This window comes from Lichenostomus cassidix, chromosome 4A (assembly GCF_008360975.1).
Source record: "Lichenostomus cassidix isolate B80296 chromosome 4A, HeHo_3.0, whole genome shotgun sequence".
NCBI lineage: Eukaryota > Metazoa > Chordata > Aves > Passeriformes > Meliphagidae > Lichenostomus > Lichenostomus cassidix.
In genome coordinates this window covers 2,318,953-2,331,670 of record NC_139485.1, presented here as the reverse complement: position 1 = coordinate 2,331,670, position 12,718 = coordinate 2,318,953, and the positions used below count along the sequence as shown (strand labels likewise).

General features: G+C 48.2%; 1 protein-coding gene across 3 annotated transcripts in view; it reads left to right on the top strand.

Moving 5' to 3' along the window:
- The window catches only part of NEXMIF (neurite extension and migration factor), a 161,693-nt gene that overhangs the window by 98,067 nt on the left and 50,908 nt on the right, over positions 1 to 12,718 (top strand). For all 3 annotated transcript variants that reach the window (XM_085060048.1, XM_085060045.1, XM_085060046.1), the window contains exon 2: positions 8,410 to 8,544. The gene's annotated coding sequence lies outside the window, so the exon portion shown is untranslated. The remainder of the gene's footprint in view (positions 1 to 8,409; positions 8,545 to 12,718) is intronic.

Genomic DNA, 12,718 nt, shown 5'->3' with positions numbered 1-12,718 from the left:
TTTGTAGTCCCTGCCCTCTCCCTACCATGCTGCCAGCAAGGCGAGGGGAAGCCAATCTCCCAAGTGCTGCGAGAGGAAACTCGCTCTTGCGAAGCTGGGCCAAAAATGAAGGGTTTTTATAGCGTATAAATGTTACCTACAGCTATTTATACACCCTCCTCAAAGGCTGTTTATACCCTTCCCCTGCTTTTGTGCTGCTGGCTGGAGAATATCCTTACATGAGATGTTCTCGGTGGCGTGGGATGTTCTTCAGCCGTCGCCCGACTGCAGGACCGTCTGTTTCCAGCAGCATTCCTGGAAGAAGAGGGCAATTCGCAGGCTGCAACCACTGCCACGGCTCTGACAGCAGGGCTGGCATCGTGGCTGCCAGTCTGATGAAGGGGAGAAGGGGATGAAATGCCTGAGCACGGCAGTGTTAATGAAAGCCATCCGTTCATCCAGCTGAAGGGGGTGGCTGGTTGCGTCAAGGGTCAGGAGTAAGTTTTTCCCCCCTTTCCCACATTGTGCAGTCGATCAGGAGCAGTGTAAGGTTATTTTATTGTTTCCAGGAGCGCCGGACCCAGGCTCCCTGCGGGAGGTCGCATGCTTGGCTTGCTGCATCATTGATCCAGCCTGCCAGAGAAATTCTTTATTCCTCTTAAATGTGGACTTGCACTTAGAAAGCAAACAATCCTTTAACATTTCTGAGGCTGAAAGCAGAAAAACGAGTGGCTTTTGTCATCAGGGATGCTGTCTTTTTTGATCGCTCTGGGAATCCAAGGGAATGTGCTACCCAACAAAGAGCAATTTTGTTAAAAAAAAAAGAAAAGGGAAAAGGGAAGGGATTGCTGCTTCCTGTGCTCTGGATAATTGGGGCTGTCTCCTCTGCAGCTACACAGCACTCCTGTGACTGGGTTTGGAAGTTGAAGGGTTTTCAGGTTTCCCTGACTCACACCATGAAGTTTTCAGTTTGAAATGTACTGGCCAGCACTGGTGTGCTGAGTTTGGCAGCCACCTCTTCTTGCAGTCATGGATATTTGCTTATGACAGATAAACAAAAATATCTTCATTATCGTTGGAAAAATGCTGTGTCCTGTTAAAACATCATCGCTGTGTCCGAGATTGGTTTTGTTTTTAGAAATGCTGAAGGAATGGCTTTTTGTGGGAGGCTTTTCCCAGAGGAGTCTCTGAGAGTTGAATTTTTTTTTCTTCCTGCAGCTGAGGTTGCCTCTGTCACTGCCCTTTATTTCCAAGATGTTCTGGTGATCCCATGTGGATCAGCACTGCCTTGTGCCACAGGGCTGTGGTGCAGAGGGAGAGATGCTCCTGGGAGGCTCCTGAGCTTTTCCGATACTGACAGGGCCAGGACACTTTTCAAATAGCATGGAATTGGGCAATAATGCTTCCTGTGAGTTGGTGCTTGGTTTTTCTTAGCCCAAGCTGAACTTTTCCAAGGTTTCCTGCAAATTCCCTGTGCCACAGGCTCTGGCTCACAGATGCTGCCGATGTGGAGATGCTTGTGCAGTGTTTATAAATCCTCCTCCTCTTCATTCATTCCCCTCACCATTTCCGTTGTCCCTTTTTCCTCCACGACAACAAGAAGGCGACTTTCTGTCATTATTTCGTGCAGGAAGAACCTTCCAACTCCTCCTGAACCTGTGAATGGATTTCTCAACCTCCAGCCGTCCGAGGTGTAAATGAGATGGGAGCAGGGGCTTTGCACAAATCCCACCTTCTTGCCAGCAGCCTGCTCCCTGCCTGCTTCAGCTGACATTTTCCTCCCCTAATGCAGATTATTTTTGCTATAAATCCCCCCCAGATTTGTTCAGCTGGCGTTGGGAGGTGCTGGCACTGTGCAGCACGAGGGGCAGGGACCCCCAAATTCCGAACAGGCGTGATGCACTACGCGGCTTGGGCAAAGTGCATTTGTTGCCTTGGAAACAAATAGCAGCAGTGAACAACTCAATGAAATTTATGGAATCAACTTCAATAAATCTTGATGATAAATGTGCAAAAACATACCCGGTGTGATGAAGATCGCCAGTATGCAGATGTGAGGGATGGTAGTAAGTTATATAAGTGCTTTGGCGCCGATTTTGGGCTGCCACGGTCGTGTTCCTGTAATATGGGCTTTCTCTGTTGTTTCCGAGGAAGCTGTCTGCTTCTTTTCATAGATACGGCATTTAATTTTAATTTCCAGGGTATCTTTTAGTTTAATTGGCATGCTGGATGATTACAGTGGGTTGTTTTGTCTTTTGCAAAGCCTGATTCATATCGAACTCGGGATAAAAATAAAATTGAGAGCGGTGGCAATCCGAGGGAGCACAGAGTGCCACGTCGCCCGCCTCCGAGAAGGGTGCAAAATTTCACAAATTAATTAAAGCGCTTATGTAGGACATCTCCCTAATTCCTTGTATCAGCCTGTGAGTGTTACAGGCAGAGCCAGGTCAGGGATTTCGTAGTTACAGCCAAGCTCTGTAGCAGATTTTGCTCTCACGTGGAAAGGTCTCTCTATTTACCTGTGCATAGGGACAGGGTAGGTTTATTGTATCTCAGCCAGTGATATTTTCTAAAATTGATATTTTTCGTTCCTGGTTTGACCTGTGGATCGATGAGGGCTCAGGAATATCAGTGGACTTGTCTGGAGATGATGTCGTAAACCTTTAACACAGCCCTTAATGCAAGGAGATGTTTTTCCATTAGTTCCCTCGCCTCTTCTCCTTGCAGGGCCTTGTTTTCACGATTTTCTGCCAGGTCAGGAAGCACAGGGAATATTTGTTTCTTCCTTTTGTGGTGTGTTGGGCCCCAGTTCTGCACATCAGCAGCTGGTGAGGGCTGTGTGAGGCCACAGCCTCCCTCCATCCCCTCTGGGGCTGCAGCCACCCCATCCTGCTGGGCTGGGACCCCAACCCGAGCCTGCCCTGATGGACAGGGCTGGCAGAGAATCCCACAATGGTTTGGGTTGAAAGGGACCTTAAAGCCCATCCAGTGCCACTCCTGCCATGGCAGGGACACCTTCCACTGTCCCAGGCTGCTCCAAACCTTATCCAACTGGCCTTGGAGACTTCCAGAGATCCAGGGGCAGCCACAGCTTCTCTGGGCACCCTGTGCCAGGGCCTGCCCACCCTCACAGGGAACAATTCCTTCCCAATATCCCACCTAACCCTGCCCTGTGTCAGTGGGAAGCCATTCCCTGTGTCCTGTCCCTCCATCCCTTGTCCCCAGTCCCTCTCCAGCTTTCCTGGAGTCCCTTTAGGCCATGGAAGGGATTATAGGGACATTATCACCTTTAGGACATTGCCTCCCTGCATCTTAAGCCAATTTCTCTGCAGAGACCTCTTTTTCCCCCACTCTGCCCAGTAGGTGCTTTGGATTGGATGAATTGGGGCTCTGTCTGGTCATCTCTTAAGCTTGGCCCTTCCTTTCCCTTCTCTTACAACTTCTTCTCATCTTACTCCTGGAATGAGATTGTTTCAGAACATAAAGACTTCACTGTAGTGCTGTCCTTGGACTATCAGTGAGTGAAATATCCAGCCAGGATCCTGCTCCTGCCCTCCCCCTGCATTGCTGCCGTTGTTTCAGACACACCACTTCAGTTTGTCACTTGCATCTACCCAGATTCCCAGCCAAACCCTCGTGTTGCTCAGGATCTTCCAGCCCACAGTCAGTGCTTCCCCCTGGCTGCCCTAATGTGTTGTATGGATTAGGAAATTCCTTGTGGATGTTGAGGATCATACCAGGTCTGGCACTGGAGTTTGGGATGTGGCTCTGCAGAACCTGGGGCTTGCCCAGAGCTCATCAGGGTGGATTTTAATTTATTTAGTGCTGCGTGTATTCCTGACCTTGGCTGGGATCAAAATCCAAGTTTCCCTTCGATTTCCTTGGATATAGAGGGCTGGAAAGCCAAAGGGCATCTCCAGAAGCCCTGGGCATGTGGGATGGTTCCTGAGCTCTGCTCTGATGTTTACAGACCACCAGAGCTCTTCCCATTAACACACAACTGCAGAAGACAGCTTGAACTCCATTAGGAGCTAAATTTAGTGACTCACTAACTCCTTTTTGATATGTTTTTATAATTTCATTGTATTATGACACTTGGTTTTAAATTTGCATGAGTAAATGAGCCTCTTACTAAGTCAGGTAAAAAGATTTTTCACTTATCTACCATGAAATAAGACATTAAAAAATAGTGAGAGGAGAAAGCAACGTATCCTTGACATATTTAGTTTACATTTTTTCCAACTGTGCTGACTGAACGTTTCTAACCATTAATGATCCAATAAAGCTGTTTGTACCGCTTTAACAGGCTAAATAATTTCACATTAGGAATACATTTTGTAATTAATTTAGTATTTTGTGGGGGAACCCTATTTTTGGAAAATATAAATTTACATTTAATTGCACTCACAATCTGACTTGGAAGATGCAGCGAGTGAAAACTGGCCTTTTATGGTTCACCTCCAGATAGTAAAGTCCATGGAGGCAGTTAACAGTAGTGAACAACTTTAATTGGGATTTCCATGACTTGTTCAAGGAATTTCCTGCAGGGTTCCTTAAAAATCCCCCCTGGGCAGTGAAGCTCCTGCAGTTGGTAGAAGATCAGACCACACAGCTTCATCCCTGGGGTTCCACCAGCTTCCCATTCACTAGCATGGATTTATGGGTTGGTTTTTTAAAGTACTTCTGAACTTTTATTCAGCATAACCTTGGTAAGACCTGAACAACTTTGGGATTTGCACTTTAAAGGTATTTTCCCTCTCATTTCCTGTTGGAGAAGAGACCACCCAAGGTTCTGCTGCCAGTGGGATTTGGGGGATGTGTGTGGGGAGCATCCCTTTGTTTTGTTCAGGGGATGAGCAGCAAGGAGATGGCACTGGTGGTCCTTTGCTCCTGACCTGGGCTCTGCTGATGAGCTCACGGTGAGGTGAAAGTTCCTCTGTTAATTATCCAGCTTTTTGACTCTCTCCATCTCCCTGGACACCACCAGCTTTAATTTTTTTTATTTTTGTGTTACTGGTATTTTTTCTTCTCTTTCCCCCCATTTCATTAATAGTGACAGATGCTTTTAATTAAAAAGAAAAAACAAAACAAAATCCCGAGTAAAACAAAAAGAGAATATTCTAATTTGGCGTGACATTATGAGGCAGGATGGCTCCTGGCATCCAAGGTATGGAAAAGGTCATCTTCCACAGCTCCAGCCTTTTGCAACAGTGGAATTAAGTTCAAACTCAGGCTGGTTTTGAAGTCTTAAGTCTCTCCAGGGATTCCTTTCATAACATCTTCGAACTGGATAACACTACAGTAAATGAAATACACTGCACTGGATTAAAGGGTTATTTCCCCTGTGTGTCGAGCTGACACAGAATCCCAACCCTCAGGTTGCCTCCGAGTTGTCTCTATCTGCTGATATCCTCCCTGCTTTACATAACAGCTCTCGGAGTTTTTGCAGGGAAACTTTGGCCATTATTCATTCGGCTTCGGCGCTCGTGGAACGATTTTATGCGGCGAGGAACCGAAATAAAGCAGTTAAATGGGAAGGAGTTTAATGGGCTTCAGAACGTGAGGGAAGCAGTGCAGGGAAGAGCGGAGCTGCCTCTCCAGGTCTGTGGTGCTGCTCTGTAATTTGTGCTCTGCACACAAACTGTGTTCAGCAGCACAGAGCCCGCAGTGACAACGGGGCTGGGAAATGCTGCTGTGCTCTCGTCTGACTCTTCCAGCAGCTGCAATTTGTTAGGGGTCGTTTGCAATGTGTTTTCTTGTAGAACAAATGTTCCTTTTGACTTTGAACTTGGTGCGGCTCGTGAAGGTTTTGTAGAGGGATTGGCACCCAAACCGCTGCCAGAGCACAGGGGAAAAGCAGTGACTTGAAATCTGGGAGCATTGGCTCCTCCAGCTCTGCTGTGCCATCCCATGGCCAGTGCCCTGTGCCAGGGTGGCCTCTTGATCTTGGGGAGGGTGTTGACTCCAAGCCTGACATGGCAAATCCCGGTGGGTGTCTATTGAACCTGCTCTGGAACTGCAGAAATGCTCTTGGTCCTTTGTTTCCCCCACCAAAACACTGATTAAAGACCCCTCTGTCAGAGGCTCCCCTCCCTCCCATGGGGAGCCTCTGAAACACGAACTGTGCAATGACATTTTGACAAGGCAAAGGGAGGGAGCTGTTTCTTCTCCCTCCATGGGTGCTCCCATTTTATTTTATCCAAGGCTGGCTGGGTCAGATGGAAAACCAGAATTGTCTTGTGAAGGGTTTGCTTAAGATCAAATGCATCCTCCATGTGCATGACCCATTTGGGGCTGGCAAAACCAGGGCACTGTGCTCCGTGTGTCCCTCTGGATTGTGTTCTTTGTTGAATCTCTTCTCCCACCACGGCTTGGTATCCTCCCACCCCATGTTTTTCTCTGGATGTGCTTATGGATACCACTGGAACAACCACTGCTCCTTTAACCAACCCCAAACCTCTCTCTTAAGGGATCAATGGCACTGCTGCTCTTCACAGGGATGGGGAGATGCTCCTGATTATTCTAACAGGGTTTGTCTCCCTGAACTTCTGGGATGAGGTGTGGGACCTGGGGCTCTGTGGAGGGTGTTCAGCAAGATCTGTCCATGCTGAAAGGGTTTCTGCTGGCGAGGAGGCGACCCCACAGTGCCTCTGTTTCCAAGTGTTGTTCATATATAAACACCTACATGCATTAAAAACATGTGGGAGACGATACTTTGGGGATTCTGCTGTCCACCAGTGATTAAATCCACATTTTTAGATTTAGAACAACCTGGGAGCAGAAGCAAAGGCAGGGAATTGCACAGCTGGAGGGACCCTCATGCTCCCACAGCCTCTGAGATGGTCGGTGTCTTTCCAGGAGGTCTGAAATCTCCCTGGAAAAGCTGGGGCATATTGAAAATAAGCTCCAAGCTTTTAGCACTTCCTCCAGATTATTTCTTCAAGTATTTAAAAATATATTTTATAGCACTAAAATAAATGTTAATGAGTCTGCATGGCTTGGGGCTAACAATAGTATTTCTATTTCCATCCAGCAGCCTGGCAGGGCATTTGGCGATGGAAGAGCTGGATGTGGAGACCTGGCTGTTTTCTTTCTGACTTGGTCCTTGATGTCTTGAACAGTTTTATTCTCTTGTGCTTTGCTTTCCCTGTTTTGCTAAATAGCAATGAAAAAGCTTCCTCGCTTTGTTCAGGCACCTGGGATTTATCAAAGGCCTCTGGGCAAGTGTTAAATGCTGAGCTGGGTGTAAAAAGTCTTATTTAGTGTTATGTTTATACCTCCTCAATGTTAGCATGTATTTTTATATACTCCTTGCCGTGACCTTTGTGTTTTTCCAACCAAGCAGACAATCTCCTTGACTCGGGGGGTTGGTTTTTTCCACTGCCTGCCGTGGCATCTTTGAAGCAATTTTGTAAATAGGCTTTTTTGGGGGTGTTTTCAGTGTCTGGGCTGGGACTCACAGTGCTGGAGGTGCCAGTTGCATGCAGAGGATGGGAGAGTTGCCATGAGGAAAACAACAGCATGGAAGTCCATTCCTCTCCCTCCTCGCCTTGTTTTGTTTTCCTGAGCTACGGTCAAATGATATTTTAAGGCTCCCAGGCTGCCATGTTCGATGGACAGCGATTTGGGGGCACCCCAAGCTTTAGGGAGGCTGCACAGGAGCAGGGCATGGAGCTGGTGATGGGGAGAGGTGTGGAGGAAAGGGGATGGCAGGAATTCAGCCTTGGCATGGTGTCAAAGGCAGCGAGCCCCGCTCGGAGCAGCTGCGTTCCCCGGGACTGCGGGAAGCCAAATGGTTTGTTTGTCTGTTTACATGGATGTGTGGGGCTGTGGAGGGGAAAACCACTTAGCAGAAATTCTGCTATTAAAGCAGATGGTGGGAGATTAATCTGGTTTTTGGGGGGGGTTGCTGGTATGATGACCACGTTACCAATTCGCTCCCGTGCTAGCAGTCCTTCCGCCGTTCCAGGGGACGGGGGAGTCGTGTTTCCCGAAGCTCTCAGCTCCTTCCTCACTTTCTCACGAGCTGATTTTGGGTATTTTAGGAAGCAGAACAGCGTTTGTCAGGGTTGTTGCTGCAGTTCCTCCTTCCACGCTGCCCTCTGCTCCAGCCCTTCCCAGTGCTCCCGTGGCAGTTCCAGCTGCCTCCTGGCCCTCCTGCAAACCAGCAGCAGCCCCTTTGCTGCTGCTCAAACGCTGGTTGTTATCCTAGATTTCCTTTTTTCCCTTCCATTTTAGCAATTGCTCTTTTTTCCCCCCTGCCGTATCACTGACAGCCGCGTTCTCCTTGACAGTTGTGATATTTGTATGTGTGCATAAAAACAGTAGGAAGCATTTATGTAGGTGTCACTAATTTAATTTAATATAATCTGATCTGGATGTATAGGGGAGGGCTGTTCTGCACTGAAAATGCTTCTCTTTATTTTACAGTCTCCATCGTCATCAACTACAACTCCTGTCATTCTCCTCTTCCATTCACCTACCCAAAGACCAAATCTGGAAATAGTAACCAAAAGAGAAGCCCACGTCACACACAGAGCAGGGAAAGGTTGAAATAATTGAAGGGTAAGTGGGGCTTTTTTCCCTCTTATTCTATGTGTAAAGCTACAATAGGAAGTGCAAGACTGTGTAAAGAAGCTGTTAGGCACACACACAGCTGCTCTGTGTGCAAAGCGGAAAAAATGCCTGAAATCCTGATTTACTGATCAAAGAAAGGTGAGAAAGTGCCCGGGAGGGGCAGTTTGGAGTGTTGGTGCTGGTCCTGCTGGCCCTGGATCCACGTCTGCTCCTGCCTGGCTGGAAGCAGAGGCTCTGCACAGGTTGGCATGGCTTGGGCTGGTCTCAAGGAGCTTCCCAGCTGGGAGGGAGCTGGGATATCGGAGCCTCCCGCTGCTGGAGAGCTCTTGTGTCATTTCCTTTGCTCTTCCCCACTTCAAACCCCTCTCAGCTGGGGTGGTGAGCTGTGTGTGTGTGGGGCAGGATGTTTTGCTCCTGCTCCCTTCCATCCCTCGGCTCCGCCAGCTTTTCCTGGAGAGCGACCTGGCGGAGGCTGTGCCGGGATTTTCCGGAGGGAAGCGTTGATGGGGGCTGGAGGAGGAACAAGCCGACTGGCAGAGTGAGGAGGCCTCTCCCTGGAAATGTTTGCCTTAAGGCTTTCCTTTTGCTGCGAGGGTGGCGGATGAGATAGGAGGAGATCGAAAATCAGCTTTTGTGAAATTCAGAACCCTGGCTGAAGCATTAGTAAGCTCCAAATGGTAGGGGATTCGTTTTCCCACCCCATTCCCAGCTCTGTGCTTGCATATATTGTATTTCCACACATGTTCTCGTGTAGATGGACAGGATATGCCTCTGCTTGCATATGAGAACTTCTCTTTAAACATCTGGGTTTTCTGGTTTATTGCTGTTGTGGGTTTGTTGGTTTTTTTTTTTATTTTACGCCTCCAATGTTTGTTCATGCAAAATTCATATCTGGGAAGGGCATCTTAAATCTCTGCTTCTGAGTCAAAAAGGGAAAGTATGGAAGTGAAAAGAGAGATTGTATCGTTTAAGAAATATGATTCATGAATTAATCCTCGTCTGCTCCACCATCTGTGGCATGTGTTTCAACACAGGGATCCTGGGTTATATCTCTTTAAAAAGCTTTCTCCTTGCTGACTGCCTGAGTTTGCTGCAGCTCTCATGGGGAATTTGCTTCTTTTTGGGGAGAAAGTGGGTGGTTGGGGCGGGTTGCCCCAGCCTGTGTCCAAGCTGGAGGTCACTGAGGAGGGTGCAGAGCTCTGGTTTTTGGGGCTGCCAGCTCTCTGTGTGATGCCACAAGCCTGATGTGCAGGCAGAGCTTGTGCATGACTGCTTTGGCTGTGGAATTGTGGCTGCATCTCCCCCTGGGATGGAGCAAGAGATGGGAAGCAGTGGCTGGAAGTGCAGGAACTCTTCAAGATCCTGCTGAAAAATAAGTGGCTCTTTCTGAAATGGACTGGAGGGTATTTTGGACTTGTGCTCCAGAAAATAAAGCACTGAGGTAGTTTCTGTCCTCTGTTGCCCGGTGATGTTTTGGTAATTTCTTTGTAGATGAGGAGAAAGGGGTGGTTGCACATCTTCGCCCCAAAAAGGAGCGGCCATGCTTTGTGCCTCCAGGAGAAATGGGGGCTGAAGGGACACTGGGGCATTCAGAGATGACCTTTTTCTGATTTGATTCTTTGTATTGTTTCCCAGGTTTTTGCAGGGAACAACTTTCCTTTTTAAATATATTTCTCAAATTCCTATTCCTGAAGTAGCACACCTGGTTTGCTGCTGGGGTCAGACATGTGAGCCTTTTTCATCCTGCCTGGGCAGAATCCCTGAGCAAGACAGAGTTTCAACACTGCATACACCATCACCCCTTTCCTGGATTGCTCCCTTTCCTGCCCTTGCTGCCTGGGATTTGCCCCATCAGTTTTCTCCCGTGCCTCGTGTGACACTCTGGGAAGATCCTGAGTGTTTTTCCCATTGCTCTGGAGGAGGATCCCAGGTGCTGGAGGTGGTGGCTCTTGGGTGGCTCAGCCCGTGGCTCAGTGATGCTCCCACGTGGCCACAGCCCCTCCTGTGCCAGTGGCCCTGACGTGAGCCCAGCCCTGCTCCCGCTGATGGATGGAGGTGATGCAGGAGCTGAGTCCCTCAGTGAAATATTGCAGGTTTATTGCCTTCCCATTCATCCTGTTTTCACGCCTTTCTGCCTCCCTGACTCATTGCCATCCGGCCTCTGCTTGCAGTTCCTATTTGCTCTGGGAACACCCACTGGACAAGGCTGGAGCGTGGCAAAGCTCTGATGCTTCCCATTGCCTTGGGAGCTGCTTTTTTAATGGAACATCTAAAGCTGGGATGGGAAAGGAAAATGCCTTTTGTCAGGAGCAGCAATAAAGTGTTGAAATGAAGGAGGATGTGGGGGATGTTCTGTCCTGAGCCCATTGCAGTTTTTGCTTGGTCCCTAAGAAATGCTGTCCCATACCCTGCATTATCACAAATCCCTTCCTGCCCACTCACCAGGGAACCCTTGGATGTGTGGGTGCTTCACGACACAGAAAGTCATCTCCATAATCACCTGAAATCCCAATGCTGCCATAAATAGCTGTGTCTGAGGGGAAAATGGTGTCAGCAGTGGTTCAGCAAATGTTCATCCCAATTGGAATTAGGCTGAAGTACATCCCTGTCCCAGTGACAGCACCCAAAGGAACGGCTGGAGCTGTGTCAGGGCAGGTCAGGTTGGATATCAGGGAAAGGTTCTTCAGAACCCCAGAGGGTGCTGGCACTGCCCAGGCTGCCCAGGGAATGGGCAGGAGGCTGCCAGAGCTCCAGGAGGGTTTGGACAGCCCTGCCAGGGATGCCCAGGGTGGGATTGTGTCCTGTACAGGGCAAAGAGTTGGATTCAATGATCTTGTGGGTCCTTTCCAGCTCAGGATATTCCATCATTCTGTGAAATACCTCTGCATGGAAAATGCTCATGGGAATACAGGCCAGATGGGCACCTGGCTTGCTGTCCACCTCACCCACACAGACACTCCTGGATGTTCACAGCTTTTGCCAATAACTTGCTCGTTCCTTATGTGCCTTTGCAATGTTTTGCAATTTTTATATTTCTTAATTGCTTCAATCCATTTTGTTTGGTGAGAGTTTCTAAGCTTGTTTGGCATTCTTTATCTGCTCTGTGCTTTAGTCTGGGAAACAGAGATGTTTTCCTGGGGGCTATTCTGCAAACCTCCACCTCTGTCAGGTGTGTGCTGCTCCCTCCTGTGCTGGCTGATGCTGGTAATCACATTTCCAAGGTCTCCATAAAACAAGGGTTATGGACTTTGTGCCTTGAGAATGTCCTGTGCTTACCTGCATGGCTAGTGTTGGTGTTTTGTGAAATACTTTTGAGTCCCCACAAAAGCTCTGCTGGTAAAAAAACCCAACCAAACCAACAAGAGGTAAAACAAATCCTATCAGAAATGGGAAACAGAAGCAGTCCAGGTGGATTCCATCAGACACAGGTTTTAATTTTATTTTAAGCTTTGATTAAAATCAGCAACTTTTATTTAAAGGAACAACAAAAAAGCCATATTTGTGCTCATCCTTATTTCCACCACAGCTTGGGGCTGTAAATGAGGGGTCTGCTGGATCCCCCCAGGCTTCTCCTCCCTCTGCAAGGTCCCCCCTGATCAGAGAGGGTCCCCTGGCAGGGTGACAGTGCTGGTGGCAGAGGACACATGACTTTCCTCCAAGGTTTCTTGTGGACAGCTCAGGGAGAAAGGAGAAGCATTGATTCCCCATCAATTCTTTAGGACCCCAGTGAAACAGCTGCTTGTTTCTCCCAAACAATTATGCCAAGACGGAAATTGGCTCGTGTCTGTACGGACTTTCTGGATGGGGAAAATTAAGCAGTAATAGCTGGAAAAATAATATGGGCTATGAGATAATAGATGCCTGAGGGATAAAATTAAGCAGTATTTTACAACGAAGGAAGAGGGTTTGGCAATAAATAGTTTGCCTTTGACTTCCTTTTGTTTGCCAGAGGACTGATGTTGTTTGGGAGAGGTTGTCCTGGGATGTGTTTTCAAAGCAGATGTAGGAAAATAGTGAAGGTGTGGGGGATTTTCAGGCCCTCCCAAAAAGGCTGGTGCCAGGGCTGGGGTGCAGCTGGCACTGCCAGCGTGGAGCTGTGACAGGGATGTGACACTGGAGCTGCTGTGGGAAATCCCACCCATGCAGGGGGATGTTGAGAAGA